At 42.9% G+C, this 20,447-nt stretch overlaps 1 long non-coding RNA gene across 1 annotated transcript; it reads right to left on the reverse strand.

The window, feature by feature from the left end:
* Window positions 1-13,003: 13,003 nt before the first annotated feature.
* LOC148119529 (uncharacterized) lies at window positions 13,004-14,675 on the reverse strand. The gene is made up of 2 exons (XR_015735083.1): window positions 14,027-14,675; window positions 13,004-13,957 (listed from the first exon to the last, which is right to left on the reverse strand). It is a non-coding gene; the product is annotated as an uncharacterized LOC148119529 (long non-coding RNA).
* Window positions 14,676-20,447: the final 5,772 nt, after the last annotated feature.

Below are 20,447 nucleotides of genomic sequence, written 5' to 3' on the forward strand. Positions count from 1 at the left end.
CAGGGGGCCGCACCCAAGGTCAGAGAGCAGCTGAACCGAGAAAAGAGGAAGCCAGGTGGGCGTGCTCAGGCTCAGAGAAAAGCTGACCCGGGAACCTTGCCTGCAGCGAGAACCTTGCTTGCAGGTGGAATTACCATGACAGAAGAGTTCTCTCTGAGCTACACCCTTGGGCCATAGGTGATATTAACATAACAGGAGAGGGCAGTTCTATGCCACACCCTCAAGCTGATGCAGTGAAACCAGGAAGCAGAACAGCCCTGCATAGCACCTCGGGAAAAATGGGGAACCTGTGTACCTACAAGTCTCCCTTTAAATATATATAAAATATGATGACTAGCAGCTGTCTTAGGCATGTCGGTCGTTGGGTTAGGTCCCTAAACCCGTCTACGGGAATGTGTTCAGGTCCAAACGCACCCCTTGTCTTAGGCGAGACCGCCCCCCCGTGCAATAAACCCGTCATTGCTTACTAGTCATACATTGAATCCAGCCATATTTATGCTGAAAGATACTCCGAGGTGAATGCCTACTAGGGCCAGGCCGTGGCGGACCTGAAGCCATTGGCCAGGTGAAAATGTTCCAGCATACACATGAGTAATCCTGGAAGAGACTGTGCTTGCACAGTGTCTGAAACGTTTTGCTCTGAACAGAGCCCTTTTGAGTAAGGCTACGGCACCGGCAAATGGGACCCCTGGAATGACTAACCATACTAAATTAAAGCCAATTAGCAATTTCGTATTCCGGGGTCCGAGAAAAGCAGCAAAATCCTAACCAGCGACCAGCAGAGGTCAAAATCCACACCCAGTTTGTAAAGATCAACAAAAGGCATCCAATCGAGAATTTAAATTAATTCGAATGTCCATGGTATTTCTGTCTGACCTGCAGGGTTCCCGCTGCGAGTACTCAATGCTGCAATCTAGGGTAGGGGAAATAACTGCTTTCCCTCAGGGGGTAGAGCAGCCTTGGCTAAACAGGCAGATCAAGGCAGAGCAAAGATAGGAAGCTGGGAAAGGGGCAAAGGCAGGCGCTGGATCATCTCTCAGGAATCTGCCATCTTCCTCGCCGCCTCTGCCACGCCCGCGGAGTCTCTTGATCTCGCCTTGTCCTCAGGTCTCTGAATAGAGGAATCCACGGTCCACACCAGACATTCGGGGACCCAAATGGATTGCTTTGCATCCTGTGGAAACACACAAACCGCTCCTCTACCCCAAATTAATTCATGAACTGGACCATGTTACATATTGGGAGTAACAAATAGAACAAAACTTAGCTCAGCCAGTATTGACGTTGGCTGGTCTTGAACTTAGAGACCTACAGGTCTCTGCTCCAAAGAGCAAATTTCATTGGCCTGTGCCATTGCAACCGGCCTGAACATTGGCCTGAATTAGCCAACCTCAAAACATTATTTTTTATTGGCCTGCACAATTGTAGCAGGTCTTGAACTGGGCTGAACCATCAGCCCCAAAATATATTTTAGGATCAACTCCGCCTGGAACCTTTCCAGGGGCAGAAAATAATTATCTGATCCAGTATGTGAGCATTTACATAACTGGATAGAATTATTAAAATTGTTATCTTTATGGGGGCACATTGCCTCCCGTCAGCATTTTGAGAAATAATTAATAGGATCGACATATCTGGCTACAGATGTGGAAATCTTTGTCAGTCATCAATCCATACAGAAAACATTAGGACTCCAGAAACAGTCCTCCAAAGAACAATTAATGAAATAAAATATATGTAACAGATCTAAACTGAAAACTCTCAATGGACAAACTTAAAAATGACTGAAAAATATTTAAAAAATCCTTAATATGACATCTTTAATCATAGGAGAAATGTGAATCAAAATAACTTTTGAGACTTTATCTTATTTTAAATGACATGACCAAGGTCAAATATTGCTCATAGTTATACTTAAGAGAAACCTTTCCATGATTGGTGGAAATGTAAATTGGCACAGTCTGGAATTTTAGAAAATTAGGCAACACACCATCTCAAAATTTAGCTATGCCTCTTTAGGTCCTAAATAGATTGTTTTGAATCTGGTGTAGTTGAGCTATTGTTCCAAAAATTTGAGAAAACCAGTTCTCCCGCTCCTAGCCTGGAGCCCTCTAAAAATGTGTAAGCAACCTTTCCTTAGAAAGGAAAACATTAGATTTAAAACCAGACAACTGTTTCTTACAACAACCTCTTTAACTCTGATTTACCCGGGGTATTCCCCATTTCTTAATTATCTCTTATCTCTTAATTATTTTAAGTATCTCTTATTTAATTATATCTAATCCTCAATGCATCCTGGCCACACAACAGGATGACCCAGTCCACGATCCTCATCTTTCCGATCTCGTCTACGAGTCTCGGCGGAGGGTGTCCAGGTTGAACAAAATCCATAGAGCATGAAGTTGAGGAGAAACAGCAGCTTGCTTATTGCTGAGGGAAGTTATGATTCTTTGTAGATAAGCTCCTAAAACATCTTGTCCTGGAATAACTCTGTAGACCAGACTGTCCGTGAACTCATAGAGTCCCACAGTCTCTACTTCCCCAATGCTAGGATTAAAGGCGTGTGCTACAACACCTTGAACTCACAGAGATCTGTCTCTGCCTCCCAGGCATTGTGATTAAAGTTGTGTACCACCACACCCAACTACTCTCTTTCTTAAAGAACTTTAACTTTTAGCCTGCATATATTTTAAACACATTGTAAACCAGTTTGAGGTTTTCTTCCTCTTAGAATCTCTCTTTACCGTATATTTTTCCTTTTTTGACTACATAAGTCTTTAATTTACTAAGCAATATGAAGACCCTTGGCTTTGACGACTAGATTTAACCCATTTCTTAGCTTTCTATTGAGATGGAAAATCCTTGACCTAGCAGCCTTAACGTTGTTTGCCATTGCCCCAGGCTATAGGTCTGCCTTTGTTATCTAGGATATGGGCAACCTGCTGAAGCGGCAACCTGCTGAAGCAGCTCCCCAGCTATGGCACGCTTTCTGAGCTAACCCAAAGGTAGCAACTGCCTGTCAGAAAACTGTAGGCTCGTGGCCTCTGTCAGCTTAAAGGCATTTGTGTCTGGCTCGGCCTTAGTCATGGGCGTGCGCAGCCTTTGCTCTGTTGGTGTCGCTCCGAGCCTCGCATAACACCACATACAGCCTCCGATGTAAACCTGCCCTTAGCCCGCCCACTTGTGGCAGGCACCTTTTGGCACCGCGGTGTTCCGCGCCTTGGCCGCCAGTTTCCTGGGACTCCTAGAGTTGCCAGCCACAGTTGCACAGCCTGCCGGAGTCCTGTGTACAGACCCTGTACGGTCGGTCGACCTCCACGCAGGTGGATCACATTCCGCCTAGCATGTAGCTCATTAGCTGTGGGTAATACCCAGCTCCATCTACGGCTTGGGGCTCAAGGCTGCTGTGCTCTCTTATTTTGTCAAAACTCTCTCTCTTTTGCTCTTTTGCCTTTAGTTACTCAGAAACTCTTAATAGAACTGTTAGACACACCTTTGAATATTTTCTCAGCCCGAGGCCCGCAGTTACATGGCCATCGGCTATTGCTAGCGTGCTTGCTTAAGCTGGGTCCTGGATCCTGTAACCTTGGGAACAGATTCCAGCCCTGAGCTAGCCGTGCCCAGCCTGTTCTCTTTGGCAAAAATTAAAGTTCCCTGCATGTGAGAGTCAGGGACTGAGTTCTAAAATAGTCTAAACAGTCTCTTGCGCAGTGTCATCTTAATCCTGGTACCAAGTCTCATTACGAAATTTTAGCAGCTGATTTGCCCACTGGCCTTCAGCTCTGGATCAGACCTTTCGGCACCCATACTTCTAAAAATCAAACTCATTCAATACCCCCTTATCACACGTGCACAACTGCACATCACAACACTGGCCAGATTCCGGATCGTGGGGGAACCCCTACCTCTTTGGGTTTCTCGTGGTAGATCCACAGACGGCAGAACGCTGTTCTTCAGTCCTTGTTCAAAGCCGACCGGGGGACGCCATCTGTAAGCTTCCGCACTTTTCTGTGGATACCCGAACCTCGAAACAGGCGCGCGCATTCCTGACTCGAGCCCACGAGAACGAACAATTGTCCTAGGGGTTTGAACAGAGACGACACATACACAAAGAGACCTGGCTCATCTGCCAAGGAGCAGTGGCAAATGGCCGCTTTATTAAGCATAAGTCGGATATATATACTGTGGGGCAAAAGGACACCAGCCCCCCATCAGGATCAAGGAAAGAGAAAAGTCAGGGGGCCGCACCCAAGGTCAGAGAGCAGCTGAACCGAGAAAAGAGGAAGCCAGGTGGGCGTGCTCAGGCTCAGAGAAAAGCTGACCCGGGAACCTTGCCTGCAGCGAGAACCTTGCTTGCAGGTGGAATTACCATGACAGAAGAGTTCTCTCTGAGCTACACCCTTGGGCCATAGGTGATATTAACATAACAGGAGAGGGCAGTTCTATGCCACACCCTCAAGCTGATGCAGTGAAACCAGGAAGCAGAACAGCCCTGCATAGCACCTCAGGAAAAATGGGGAACCTGTGTACCTACAACTGATCTGTACATCTCTAAAAATTTGTCATTGTTGGAAGCCTCTGCTGAAAGCTCCTCCTGTCTTTGCCCTATGATGAGCAAACACCGCTTGTTAGCTAAAGCCCTTCCCCTTGTTTGGGGAAATTATTTCCAACCAAATGCAATGACCCATCACACATGGTCTGACTTCAGTCAAATCACTGGGCTTGAGAACATAGATAACTCCCAGCATTCCCGTTTAAAATGAGAAAGAGGGGCTGGAGACATGGCTCAGCAGTTAAGAGTACTGGCCGCTCTTCCAGAGGACCAGGGTTTGATTCCCAATACCCATGTGACAGCTCACAACTGCCTGTAACTCCTGTTCTAGGGGATCTAAGCCTCTTCAGGCCTCCGTGTGTATAGATGTACATTCAGAAAAAATACACATACACACAAAATGCAAGCAAATTTTTAAAAAATCGAGAAACTTTCTCCATGTATCCCTGGCTGTTGTGGAATTCATGCTGTAGACCATGCTGGCCTTGAATTCACAAAGATCTGCCTGCCTCTGAGTGATGGGATGAAGGGCAAAACAATCTTCCTTTTTAAATTCGAAGTGAGATGTTTAATTTGAAGTGTTAAAAGTGCTATAACTCAAACTGAAGGTCTAGTTTACAAGACGAAAGTTCTTGCTGCTTTGCAAAGGATTAGAGTTTAGTTCCAACACTGATATTAGGCTGCTTACAACCACCTAATATAACTCCAAGTCCAGGAGATCAAATGCTCTCTTCTGGCTTCTGCTTACATCTGAACACACACACACAGACACACAGACACACAGACACACAGACACACAGACACACACACACACACACACACAGAGAGAGAGAGAGAGAGAGAGAGAGAGAGAGAGAGAGAGAGAGAGAATCTTTACATAGATGCTTACAAGTTATCAGTCTGAAAGTCAGCACTCAGGTGTCATAGCAACAGCAGCTACTGCTTTGGGAACCCCTACCACCAGTAATTTAGTCTGGAAGTGACTATTTAATTTAACTCTCACCTGGATAAAATGGGTTTTTTACCCCCATTTCTTCTTTCAGGAAACAGAGGGACTACCAGGAGTGCATTGAGATTATCTACTTTACTCGGCTTCAGGTGAGGGTTGTGTGTCTTCACAGGGATTTCAATTCAAAATAATTATTTATAGGCATTACATTGAGCTATGAGAATTTAAATATTTAAATGTATTCCTTACTAAAGGTAAGAGCCAGTCTAATACATCTCTGCCACCTATCTACTTACAGTGATCATTTTTAATAATAAAAATAAATCACAGAAATTCCTACATTTCATTGTGTTCCCAGTACAGATGCTGTTCATAATCTTGTGCTTTGCCCTCCAATCTCTTGTTGACCCTTGACCACCAAAGTCATAAGCCAATGACATTTGTAAACAGGGCCTTTGGAGGCAGTTAGCCTTAGCTGAGGTCATAAGGTTGACTCCCTTTTAAGACTAGGAAAAGTGTCTAGAGTTAGCACACTCACCTCTTTGTTTGAGGCCCCACACTTCATGAGACTCTCCAGGGTCCTGTCATCAAACCTTGGCCAAAGACTGAGAAGATGTTGCCGCTGGCCTTCCTGCCTCTATCTCTCAGAAATTACTTAATTTGGAGAATTTGGAGATAACACTAAAAAATAATTGAAGCCAACGGGATTCTGAAAACGCAAACTGAGATTCAGTATGTTCTTCTTCCGTGGTTTATGATTCGGTGTGGATCTATCAACACCCCAACGTACAAATTTAATTTTAAAAATCTTATAAAAATCCATGTCCATGGAGTCTGTCCTCTTTTGTCTCTCTTCTGGGACCACAGTTAAATGTACGCGTGTCTTTCATGGGTCTCATCCTATGCTGTGGAACTTGAGAACTGACTGCTGAGTTGTGTTCTGATTCCCGCCACCCGACTTCTATGTTCCCCATCTTTCCCAGCCTCTGATAATCACTATTCTGCATTCAAGGTGGCGTCTCTCTAAACTTCCACCTACGAAAGAACCATTTCTAATTTGATTGACAGGTTGACTGATGATGCTAATATCTTCTATTCTGTAAACATTCATAAACATTACAAATTCAATTCTAATTGGAAATTATGCAGATTATTTACACGTGTCAAAAGATGACACTTTGATGATTAAAAAGTCCCTTTGAAATTACACCAATGAGACGGGAGAGATGTTTGCTGATCTTTGAAAATGAGTTAATAAACTCTAAAGAGAAAATTCACTTCAAGTTACTATTGCTAAGAGGACACATTGTATCCCTCTGATAGCCTGAGGTCTGTCCTGTGTTATACCTGTGAATATTTGCACTATGATGCAAATACATGAAGGACCAGACCTGGGTTCACATAGAAGACTGTGGAAGGCATCTCATTAGTCCCTAGTAGCTTGTGTTTCTTTTCAGTGAAAATATACTGTGAAAGCTAAACATTTTCTCCACGTTCCCAGATAGCTTCTTGTGTTCTTTGAGCTCCCAAGAGACTTCAGCTCTCCTGCAACTCATAAGTACAGTCTGTATTGGTTGTGGCAGATAGATTTAACATCTTTAATGTGTTTGGAAAGCCCAATGCAGATGTCTGGGTTGCTCTGAATAGATATTCTAATAAGGCAGGAGATCAGAGCTAACTCTGTCTGCCATTTCCTGCCTATCAGAGACCTAAAAGGTTCTTTCCCAGTTTGTTAGAGAAGGTCACTTCTGTCATCTTGGGAATGGCAAAAGAAGACCTCCCAGATTCAAGACAGAGTTCAGAATTTACAGACTCTATTCATGAGTGGCAGGTCATATGGGTGTCACAACAGCTGGTTTCTTTAAGAATTCTTTTTCTTTCTTTCTTTCTTTCTGTCTGTCTGTCTGTCTGTCTTTCTTTCTTTCTTTTTTTCTTAGAAATTTCCACCTCCTCCCTGCCTCTCTTTTCCCTCCCCCTCCCCACCTACCCTTCCCTCTGTAGTCCTAAGAGCTGTCAGGGTTCCTGCCCTGTGGGAAGTCCAAGGTCCTCTCCCCTCTATCCAGGTATATAAAGGTGAGCATCCAAACAAACCAGGCTCCCAGAAAGTCAGTCCATGCAGTAGAATAAAAACCCAGTGTCATTGTCCTTAACTTCTCAGTCAGCCCTCATTGACAGCCACATTCAGAGTGTCCATTTTGATCACATGCTCCATCACTCACAGTCCAGCTGACCTTGGTGAGCTCCCATTAGATCAGTCCCACTGTCTCAGCGGGTGGACGCACCCCTTGTGGTCCTGACTTCCTTGCTCATGTTCTTCCTCCTTCTGCTCCTCATTTGAACCTTGGGAGCTCAGTTCAGTGCTCCAATGTGGGTCTCTGTCTCTATCTCCATCCATCGCCAGATGAAGGTTCTATGGTGATATTCAAGATATTCATCAGTGTGGCTATGGGACAAGGCCAGTTCAGGCACCCTCTCTTCTGCTGCCCAAGTAACAATCTGGGGACCTCTCCTTGGACCTGGGAACCCCTCTAAAGTCAAGTCTCTTGCAAACCCTAAAATGGCTCCCTTGATTAAGATATTTACTTCCCTGCTCCCATATCCACCCTTCCTTCATCCCACCCATCCCATTCCCCCAAGCTCTCCCGAATCCTCCCCTTCTCCCTTCTCTCTACCCATCTCCCCTTACACCCACCCACCCAGCCCCATGCACCCAACTTTTGCCTGGCAATCTTGTCTACTTCCAATATCCAGGAGGATAACTATATGATTTTCTTTGGGTTCACCTTCTTTAAGAATTCTCGCATAAGGAAGAAGCTAACCTGGTCTCTCCACCCAAGCCGTGTATGTTCTTCTCTCCTGTATCGCTAGGGACTGTCCCTTGTTGGCAGCCAACAGACCTTTTGTTATTTATCTGTTACTTTACCCATATCATGTTTTTCCATCATTTTATTTATGACTCATATTTATTTATGACTCACTTTCATTTAGTAACTCATTACCTTGAAATATATTAGAACAAAGTCTTAGTATTTAAGAAAGAAAATAATTGTGAATGACAATATGGAAAAATGATTTTCAGTTCTTAAAGGATCACTTGGTGGACATGGTGCCCACCTGTAATTCCAGCATTAGATTTGTGGAGGCAGGAGGAAAATTAGTTCAGAGCAACTGTAGACGACAAAAGAGACCCTAATCCAAGTAGAATACAGAGACAGGGGAAATCACGGTAGTTCTATAAACCAGCAGCAAACTGAAAGCAATGATTCTAAAATACGTTCCCTTTAGTGAGCAGTTAAGGAGTGCAGCAGTTTGTTTTTTGTGAAAACCTGCACATCTGCCCACTGGTTATTCCAAGTAAGAGCTTGAATTTTTTTGCCCTGATCAATACCCAAATCAGTGTTTCCCTTCCAGGGAATCCAGCAGCTCTAATGTTTATCTCCATGTAATAGTGGGAGAATCTCTCTTCATGATGTATCCCCCTCTGCCATATTCATAGAATTTCTACCTGAAACTGTAGATATTGTGTTTTAAATAAGGTTAATTAAAAAAGCAGGCCTATCTGTAATTCTAGCAATCAGGAGGCTGAGACACTGGAGTTAAGAATCCCAGGGCAGTTTGGCCTACACACCAAGATCCTTTCTCTCTTTTTTTTTTTTTTTTTTTTTTAGTAATTTTATTAAATTATAAAAGTTTCCATTTCCGCCCCTCCTCCCAACACCCTCCCACTCCCCCCACTCCCTCTCCTCCTCCCTCTCCATCCCTAAGAGCAGTCAGGGTTTCCTGCCCAGTGGGAAGTTCAAGTTCCTCCCCCCTCCCTCCAGGTCCAGGAAGGTGAGCATCCAGACAGACTGGATCCGCAAAATCCAGTATATGCAGAGGAAACAAGTCCCAGTGCCATTGTCAATGGCTTTTCAGAGACTCCTTCCTTTCTCAACGACAAGAAGGCAAATAATACAATGGGACTGGCGAGATCAGTGGTTAACTAAGTGTTTTTATCAGGCAGAGAACTCCAGTTAATTTTTCAGCACCCATGTAACTCTGAAACTACAACTCCAGGGGATCCAACATCCTTTCCTGGTCTTTTCAGGTACTGCAGTCACTGTACACACACACACACACACACACACACACACACACACATGCACGCACACAGCACATAGCACATGCATACACATGTGTACACACAATGCACACATACATACACTTACACGCATACATACAGACAGGACAGAGCACAAACACACACATGTACACACACAATGCACACATACACATGTACACACACAAGGAGACAGCATATAACACATGGACACACACAACGCATGCATATGCATGTACATACACTTACACGCACACATACATACATGCACACATGCAGATAGCACAGAGCACTTGCACACACATGTGCACACACAATGCACACACACACACACAAACTTTAGAGATTAAAGATTAAGAGTTTCTTAAGATGATCCCTGATGAAGAAGGTCAATGTACTGATCTGTATGGATGTCCCAAGCAGACAACAGCATCCTCCTCAAAGTGCAGGACATCTCTAATGGGGTTCTGGTGAGCACTGCATCTGCCTGGGGGAGCTGGGCTCCTCCTGCCCCCCTGCAGTGGGCCTAGAACTGAAGGAAAAGGAATTCTGCTAGACTGAGTAGCCGATAGATTATGTTTGTAAATGGAGGGGAGGGTTGGAATACAGGAACTTCTTCCCATTTAGTTTGGGAAACTGCTCTCATGGCTCATCTTAGCCAGGCTAATGGAGTGTGAAGTAAGACAGTAGCTTTTCTCATAAGTGAGAGACCAGCACATTATGTCTGTGAGCTCAGCCACCGACCATCTCTGTGCACCACTTAGAGCCACTCAACACTGTTGTAAGAATCCTTCCTTCTTTTGATTTGTAAAACTAAACCTACCACCGTCTGCAAAGGTACGCATCTCTGTTCTCCTGTTCACCATTCCCTGCAATTGTTTGGCTCAGAAACAACATCACGCTGCCCTGGAGTGGTGCCAAGGGCACTGACTGCCCTCAGAGAACATGTCATTCTCTTGCTTTTGTCGCATGAGCTCGAGCCACAGACTGGCAGCAGGACATTAGAAGTGGGCATGCTACAGTGACTTCTCACTGCCTGCTCCCCAAAGCATGCCTTGTGAAACACTGCTGTAAGCTTGCAGAATTGGTGGGGAAAGCTCTGTGTGTCTCGTAAGAAAGCAGGATTCCATCATACTACAGCACCCTTAGCACACATCCAACATTCATAATCCCTGTTTTTCATAATGAGGAATCAGATCTTATGTCAAAACACTTGTCAAGGAAAGTAACCTGCCTACAATATACTTACACTGATTTTTTTTAAGAGAGAAATATTTACTTCCAATTATTATTGATTTAAGATTTATAATATTGGTTGTATATTCATAGAAATGACTATAGTTTTATTTAAAATAAAGTCTAGCGGAAAGGATCCCTGCATAAATATTTTCAGGGGAGTGCTTTAGATGGGGTGCCTCTGGTCGTCACAAAGGCGGTGAGAACCCTGACATCCCAGGCCCAGGATATGTCACCAGACTGCTCTCTCTTGGACAGACAAGGAAACTAAGGACATGGCTTCTCAGATGGTCTGACTAGGTTTGACCAGAAACTCATGGCAGACTCAACTGGATTCTTTATCTCAATCTGTTGTGCTCAGCGAGTCTTTGCCTGACTGAGGCAATCAAACTGTGATAACTTCACCTGCATTGAAGAGAAAAATTTTTAATTAGGCCTGGCTCATATCCTCCTTGTAAAGAAAACACTCATTTTAAAGTTGAAGTAGTTGTATGAAACAGTCATTTCAAGAACCTAATGGCAGCTCTCTGTCTGTTCCAGAGACAGCCACATCTTCTCATGCATGCATGCCCCACTCCTGAGACACAATGGCGAAAGTCAGAGTAAACAGATTTGGCCATATTGGATACCTGGTTGCCATGGCTGCCTTCTCTGTGTGTGTGCGAACAAAAACTTTGGAGCCTTAAATGTGCCACTGACTATGGACTCATGAATGTATTCCTGGGGTGTCTCTGGAATCACCCCCCAAATAAAATATGTTATTTTAGTTATAAAATGCTTCAAAATAAACTGTTTTAAAAAGGAGTTTTATGTTTACAGCAAAACTCAAAGGAAGACACGCAGCTATTCTACTTCCCACCTGTTCCTGTTCCCTGAGATCCTCTTCCTGCAGCCTCCCACAGCAGAATGGTCCACTTGTTACACTTAACGGACAAGTGTTGACACATCATAATCACACAGAGGCTATTGTTCCCGGTAAGGCTGTCTGTGGTGTGGGATCTATGCATCTGGGTAAATACATAACAGCCTGTCTCTACCACTACAACTTCCTGTGGAACAGGGTCAGGGTGGACTCTTTAGACCTGAGCCACAACGTAGTCATGCTTATTATGTGGGCATTGAGGCTCACGAAATAGAACCATTGCCTGGAGAAGTTGTTCTTTACTGTATCGATCTCAATTTCCTGGGTTGAAATTCTCACGTTTTGCAAGAATTTAACTGCAGAAAGGATAGAAGGCCATCTGTATTTTGATCTATAGCTACCTGTGAATCCACATTGTGAAATGTTTTGTGAATTGCCACCCATCTCTCTTTCTCTGCTCTCACTCTCCTCTTTTCGGCATTGAATGTATATATCTTACCTTATTTTCTGTGTCTGAAATCTTTTCAGCTCTCCTTCCTATAGTGTGAGACTGCTGACAACTCACCTTCTTGCCTTAGTATTGCCTTGTTGACAGAGGTTTCTGTCCCCTGGTCCCACAGTCATTCAGTCCCAATGAAACACACAAGAGGCCTACATTATTCATAAACTGACTGGCCTATTAGCTCAGGCTTCTTATTAATTAATTCTTACATTTTAACCCATAATTCTTGTCTGTGTTAGCCACATGACTTGGTACCTTTCTTCAGTGAGGCATTATCATCCGTGTCCTCTACATCTGGGTGACGACTGCAGACTGAATCTTTCCTCTTCCTCTCCTGCTTTCATTGCCCCACCTCTACTTCCTGCCTGGCTACTGGCCAATTAGCATTTTAATAAACAAGTACAAGAAATAAATCTTTATAGGGTAAAACCATTGTCCCACATCAGCACCTTATTTTTTGCAGTGAAGGGACACCATGACCTAGGCAACTCTTATAATGGGAATCATTTAGTTGGAAGCTTGCTTACAATTTAGTCTATTATCATCATAGTGGGTAACAGCAGCATGCACACAGACACTGGTTAAGGCATCCTGAATAAGTGCCTCAGAATTCTACACCCAGATCCACAGGTAGCAGGAAGAGAGAAAGAACCACTGGGCCAGGCTTGGGCTTTTGAAACCTTAAAGCTCAACCCTCCCCCCCCCCCCCCCTGTAGCATGAGGGCCGGCTTGTTGGGGTTTCCGTCCCGCCCGGTACCCCAACAGCCGGCAAATCCCAAAGAGAAATTACACACAGGACTCCATAAGGTTATAAACTGATTGGCCCATTAGGTCAGGCTTCTTGTTAACTCTTATAACTTATATTAACCCATTATTCTCATCTATGTTAGCCATAATGGCTCCGTACCTTTCTCAGCTGGGCAAGTTACATGCTGTCTCTTCAGTGATCTGCGTAGGAGTGGCTGAGGAACTTCTCTCCTCCCTAGCCTTATCCTATTCTCATTACTCTGCCTCTACTTCCTGTCTGGTTGACCCACCTATACTTCCTGCATGGCCAATCAGCGTTTTATTAAAATACATGATTGACAGAATACAGATAATTCTCCCGCACCATTTCCCTCTTTTTTTTTTTATACAAAGGAAAATACCCATAGTCCATTTGTTGGGAATGTGGGCGTAGTATTTCAGGCTACTTCCTGCTGGTTGGGGACGCTGACAGTCTTATGGGGACCTAAAGAAAACTTAGAGTTATAATCAAGTCATGACTGGAGTATCCTGTGAGTCTCAATCATCTCAGGCGGCAGTCTTGAATCTGTTCTGGATGTAGAATTCAGACATCTGGGCCATCTGTTCCTGTCGGAGATTTCTCAGGTGGCCTTCCTTGTTCATACTGGATTTTTCTTAACTCAGAATGAATCCACAACCTCTCATTTTCTGTGGAAACAAAAGCAAAATCTCTTCTCCAAAGTAACATACTTTTTGACTTCAGTTTTGAAACCAAGGTATTTTCAAAATACCTATCTTGGGTTAGTTCAGCAGTATTTATAAACAACAGTCCTTTAGCAGCTGTTGCTCCTTCCTCAGCATTCAAACAATTCAAAGAGAGAATAATAGCATACAGTATCAAGATTCTCTGTTTATTTTCCATCTTTATGCGGCTTTATTTTAACCTCTATTTCTTATATTTTTACTCTAACTTTTTGAGACTGGTTCTCTGTATATCTTTGTCCTGGAATAACTCTGTAGACCAGGCTGTCCTTGAACTCACAGAGATCCACTTGTCTCTGCCTCCCAAGTGCTGGGATTAAAGGCATGTGCTGCCATACCTTAAACTCACAGAGATCTGTCTCTGCCTCCCAGGCATTGGGATTAAAGGCGTGTACTACCACACCTAGAGGTCACAGAGGTCAATCTACCTCTGCCTCCCTTGTGTTGGGATTAAAGGTGTGTACCACCACACCCAACTACTTTCTTTCTTCTTCTTTTACCCTAAGAACTTTAACCTTTAGCCTGCATATATTTTTAACACTTAGTAAACCATTTAGAGGTTTTCTTCGTCTTTGAACCTCTCTTTACTGTATCTCTCTCTCTTTTTTCTGACCACATGAGTCTAAAACCATGGCTTTGACGGTTAGACCCAGCCCGTTATTTAGCTTTCCAGCATCATGGCTGAGGTACCAGCCAGAGCTGTGTTCACTGCCACAACTCTATGGCGTTTCAAGGTCCTTGCCAGCAAGCAAACTGCAACATTCTGCTCATAGACCACACTCAGTCGGACTGCCTGCCTAAAAGAGTCAAGGTTTGCCCTGGCAGGACAGCCCAGAAAACCGGCATTTTAAAACAGCACAGCTTTTTTCCTGTTACGGCTAAAACCCTGAGAAGCATGCATTCAGCTTTTCACCAACACCGTTTAAGTGTTTCGTGGCAGGACCTCCTAAAAGAGCTGCAAGGTTTTGCAGCTAAAGCCGAGTCAGGAAGCCTCTTAGATGAGAGCCTTGCTTGCCTCTAGCAAGCAGAGCCGATGCGAGAAATTGCTGCTACCAAGAAACCACGTGCAATGCTGTCATTTTGTTCTAGAATTACTTCCCAAACTGTCTCAGGCTTTATGTGGATACAGTTGTCCACACGTTGGCGCCATTTGTAGCATGAGGGCCGGCTTGTTGGGGTTTCCGTCCCGCCCGGTACCCCAACAGCCGGCAAATCCCAAAGAGAAATTACACACAGGACTCCATAAGGTTATAAACTGATTGGCCCATTAGGTCAGGCTTCTTGTTAACTCTTATAACTTATATTAACCCATTATTCTCATCTATGTTAGCCATAATGGCTCCGTACCTTTCTCAGCTGGGCAAGTTACATGCTGTCTCTTCAGTGATCTGCGTAGGAGTGGCTGAGGAACTTCTCTCCTCCCTAGCCTTATCCTATTCTCATTACTCTGCCTCTACTTCCTGTCTGGTTGACCCACCTATACTTCCTGCATGGCCAATCAGCGTTTTATTAAAATACATGATTGACAGAATACAGATAATTCTCCCGCACCACCCCCCCCCCCCCCCCCCCCCCCCCCCCGCCCAGTAACAAACTTCCTCCAACAAGGCCACACCTCCTAATCCTTTAAAATAATGCCACTCCCTGGTGACAAGTATTCAAATCTATGGGATAATAATGGGGCCATTCTCATTCAAACCATAACACCTATTTACTTTCAAGCCTACTGGTGAAATTAACTCATCCTCTCTGTTGCTGGTGAGGGGAAACCCTACATACAGGACAGGGACTAACATTACCCACTAGCTCTTCTGGATCATTTCTACTTGGTTCTTTTACTCACCCATTGCAGCCACTACTACCATTTTCTTCTCCCTGCAGCTATGTTGAACTTACCTACATTTTATTTCCTGCTTGCATGGCCATGTTCAAGAGGCAGAGCACCTAGGTCTGGAAGAAGGGTTTCCTTATCTACTTCCCCCTACCTTCCAAACCTTCCCCAGCTTCCCAAGATAGTGCCATCAGCCAGGGATGAAGTGCTTAAATCCACAAGCCTATGAAGGACATTTTACATTCTGATCTAACATCTTCAAGGCTTCTTTAAATGTGTATTCACACAGGTTATACAAATACATATAGGTGTATCTATGCATTTTTTTATTCAAAGACTTTATTACTCAGCCAAGACTTTTGTCATTATACCTTGAGCTCAAAACATAAATGAAAAACAAAAAGTTTGCTATTAAAACAAGAAAAAAATATCTGGAAATCTCAATAATTTCTCTTTGCATCCACAGACAACTTTAAAGACTCTAAACTGTAACATGTTTGAGTTAATTAGCACGTTAATCTATTCTTTCACAAAATTATTAGGCATTCACTCTATAACTTATAGAGATATGCAAGCACCAATTTCTCTTTTTAATACTTTGACTTCATAAAAGAAAAATGCTCTTTCATAACTGTGCCTTAGCTCTTTTAAAAAGATGTGGATGCCCAGGATGCTCCAGCAATCGTTTTAGACATCTGACAGTGAACGCCACAGCAGTTCCTAATGCGATTACCTGAGGACAGCGAGTGAGCCCAGGGTGCTGTGTGAGAAAGCAGTGACTTTGTTGAGGGCGGGAGGCTTTCTGGATTAGAGAACAAAGCGATGGCTTTCGGTGTTCATTTGTACTCCCAAAGGAAACAACACTTACAGATTATTGTCACTATAAATACTAAAGAAAACAAGGGTGAAAACCTTTAGAACTGCATCAGATAAGACATAGATTTATAATTTCCATACATTCATGCATAGGTATTAATGTTGTCAACAGGAGCTGTTGCACACAATTCTCAGAATCCCCAGAACAGACTTTTCAGATGCATTTTATTTTTACAATGTCTAAGAATCGTATTTATGATTTATCTAAATGCCATCCTCTTTAAAAAAAAAAAAGACATTTCTTTTTGTTTGTGTTCCGTCTCTTTGCCTGATATTTGTATGTGCATCTTGAGCATGCCTGGTGCTCAAGGATGCCAGAGAGGGTCCAGGTCCTCTGGAACCTGCTATTAGAGTCGGTTGTCAGCTGCTGTGTGGGTCCTAGAACAGAATCTAAGCCCTCTTCTAGAGCAGCCAGTGTTTTTTAGCCATTGGGCTGTCTCTCCAGCCCCAAGACATTCTATTTTTATCAGTCAGTAATTTAGGCCCTGTACATGCTTCTTAAACTTGTCTTATATTTAATCGGGCTTATTCGAAATAACTTCCAGAAACAAATATATTGTAAACAAAGTAATTATGTGTAAAATAAACAGCCAGAAAGGTTGACTTAATATTCTAAAACTAACATTTGTTATTTAGGGGAATAGTGAGAAAATTCAAATATTCTGTGACCTTTACAGGAAGGGTGGGCTTGCTATCTAAGATGCCACTGTAATAACACTGGCTGAGAAAATGTTCCTATAGACACTTCAAATCACAACTGTGAGACTTGATTTTCCCATGCGTAATTTACATAAAGCCTTTCTTTTCCTAATCTTGCCTCACCTAAGTGTGAACTGTTATTAACATGGGGAAAGCTTGGTAGCTTCGTCTTGCTCAATCTCTAAAGGCCAGACTTCTAGTTAACGTGAAAAACAGCAAGAGTAAAACGAGGACCCTTAAAACTCCTCTGGCTGCAGACATGTCCCTGAGACCATGTCTACTGAGCTGTGCCCAGAACACAGCTGTTCCTGGGAGGAATGTGACAAAGAATTAAGCTGCTGGCATTTCACTGGGAACACCATTCCAAAGGGGACTGTCTCCTGTCTACTCCTCTCTTTCCTGCTTAGGGATGAGCACACACACACACACACACACACACACATACACACACACACATACACACACACACATTTATCTATACAATAGAGGCTGTGCCCGTTAAGAAAAATAAAACCATTTTTTTCCACAGAATTTCCTAGGACAGATGTTCACATCTTGAAATATAACCAAACAAAGCTGGTGCTCTGGGCCTCAAAGACCCGGAGTGTTTAGCCTGTTCTAACTTACAATGCATGATGTCTTGATTTGTATTCCCGACACCATCGATTTGCACAGTGTTATCACCTAATAATATTTCTTAAGCTTTTGACAGTTATGCTTTCCAGTTTAATTTTAGGCTTTCATGCAACAAGGAACTCATCTTTTAAGAAGTATGTCCCTGACGGCTGCAAACAGACCACTGTACTTTTTAGGAGAGACTTGCTGTGGACCAAGAGTTACTTATTTCTTGTCTCTGCGTTAGACGGGGTGATATGTGGTAGGTAGCACACACTGGCCTTGACTGGCTAGGGAAATCTTTGAGGGTATAAGAGGCTAAAGTAAAGTCAATTCTGTTTTATAAACATGTAATTAGAATAAATATCTATACATCATGTTGAGGCAAAGTAGATCTTATTTGAATATAATTTTTTCCAATATTTAGACTTTGTCCTACTTTTGATGAACACGTTCTTAATGACACAAGACACAATATAAGACACTTAAATCTTCTGATATAAGGCATTGTCCTTTAAGGAAGTTCTACTAGAGGAAGTAGCAGGATTAATAGATGATGCCACAAGAATACATCCGCTCCAATAAGGATTAGGCTTGTTCCACTCCGTCCTTTCTTGTTATTGATAGATTTCTGGATCGACAGTTTCACTGGCCCCAATGAGAGTCATTTTTCTTTAAAAGCTATTGTCCTTTTTCATTTTTCCCTCAGCGAATTACCATCTAATCTCCTTGTCAGAGAAAACTGCCAAATGCTTCATTTCATTGGTTAATCAATATAAGGCAAAAAGCTGCCAATTCCATTGAAGGAAGATGAAAATCAGCTATCTAAGGACTTGGGTGTGAAGTCCTGCTGTGGCGACACGGTGGTTTCTCACACAGTTCAGCTGATAGGTCAGATGATGTTCCAATTTTCAAGGCAGAAATGAATAATAATAAAAGTATGATTTTGGGTACTATTGTCCTTTTGTGGAACAGACAGATCCCTTATTGTGTTCTTCATTCTCTATCAAACCATGTGTGCCCCGAGGATGCATGCAATATACTGAAGTAAATAAAACAAAGGTCACAGTGCACAGCAAGCATGGTAATAACATGCTGTGGAAATAAGGAACGCTCTGAGACTTGCCAAGCATGAGTCAAAAGCCTAGCTCCACCATTTATGGGATACCTTACTCAGTCTTGATACACAAGGGAGGAGCTTGGTCCTGCTGCAACTTGGTAGGCCAGACTTTGTGACTCCTCAAGGGAGGCCTTACCTCCTCTGAGGAGTGAAGGGGGGTGGGATAGGGGAATTGGGGCCTGGGAGAAGGGAAAGGAGGGTGAACTGGGACTAGTATGTAAAATTAAAAATTTTTAAATTAAAAAAAAAGAAAGCCCAGCTCCATCATTTGTCAGTCTTCAGTTTTGGCCAGTTGTTTCCTTAAAGGAAGACTGACTGTAAAGCAAAGGCTAAGGAGTCCACAGTCCACAAACCCGGAGAAGCTAAGTAACAAAATTGAATTGACCAAAGCCTAAAGGACTCAGAGCTATTGCAAAACATCTACCACCCCTGGAGTTGGAGAGGACCCTGGGAAAGAGCAGGGTTGAAAATTTATTTGAAGAAATGATGGTTTCTAATTTCTTTTATCTAACAACAAGCAGAAGCACGCAGGCTGAAGATAATGAAGGAGCCTAATAAGTAAATAACTAAAAGCGATAGATGCCAAGAAATAGCATAGCAAAGTTTCTGAAAAGTAATGAGAAAGGAAGAGACAGCCAGACAGTAAACTCCCTATGTGAAAGGCTTCTCAGTTCCCTAAAATGTGCATGGTGGTAGTAGCAAGCATTGTCATACTTCAAAGTGAACAGAAAGTACCTAGGAGAAATACTTTGTAAGGGAGGGAGGGACAGAAACAGAAATAAGGCTTCTTTGTTTCCCTTAAATGTTAGTATGAGTAGACTTTTATGTTATGGTTATATAATGCAATAGCTAGAAAAAAAACACTGACCTCACTTTCAAAGAACATGCTCATAAATACTGCAGATGAAATACTCTTACAGAAAAAATGTTCCTGTGACCCGCAGAAGAATGAAAAAATAAGAGTCAAGGAAAGAAGAGACAATAACAATAAGAAGATGAGAAAATTATCCTGTACAAAGACAAGATTAATTTTTAACTTTTCAATGATCATGTACAATGTGGACGGCTGAAACACAGCGCCTAAAGTTGATGCTGGCGGAGTAAAAGCTCCATGACTCGGCTAGAAGTCGGCTACAAGAAAGTCTCTTCTACTACCATGATGTACATGGGCTGAACCTGTAGAGACACTGCCGACATGGACTCCAAAGACAATGCAGGAATGGATCTATTAATATTAGATAGACTTCAGAACGCAGAGAATTACCAGGCGCAGAGTGATATTACATAAGGAATAAAGGGTCAGTCCACCTAGAGACTTTGCAATCCCAAACAGTGCGTATCTAGGCAACAGAGCTGCATAACAGCCAAGCTAAAATTTAGAAAAAGAAGAAGAGACAGGACAATTCCACAATTATAGAGTCCTTGATATTTTTTTCTACAATGAAAAGAATAGCCAGATATCAACAACCAAATTAATTTCATCTATGTTTACAGACTGCTCTATCAAAACCCAGCAGGATGGATTTCTTTCCGAGTACTCACAGATCATGTATTAAGACAGAAATTAGACCATGGGATCCAAGAGCTCTATATTCTACAAAAAATTATCTTTTAAAAT

The sequence above is a fragment of the Myodes glareolus genome, chromosome 16, assembly GCF_982192425.1.
Source record: "Myodes glareolus chromosome 16, mMyoGla1.1, whole genome shotgun sequence".
NCBI classification, from domain to species: Eukaryota; Metazoa; Chordata; class Mammalia; order Rodentia; family Cricetidae; genus Myodes; species Myodes glareolus.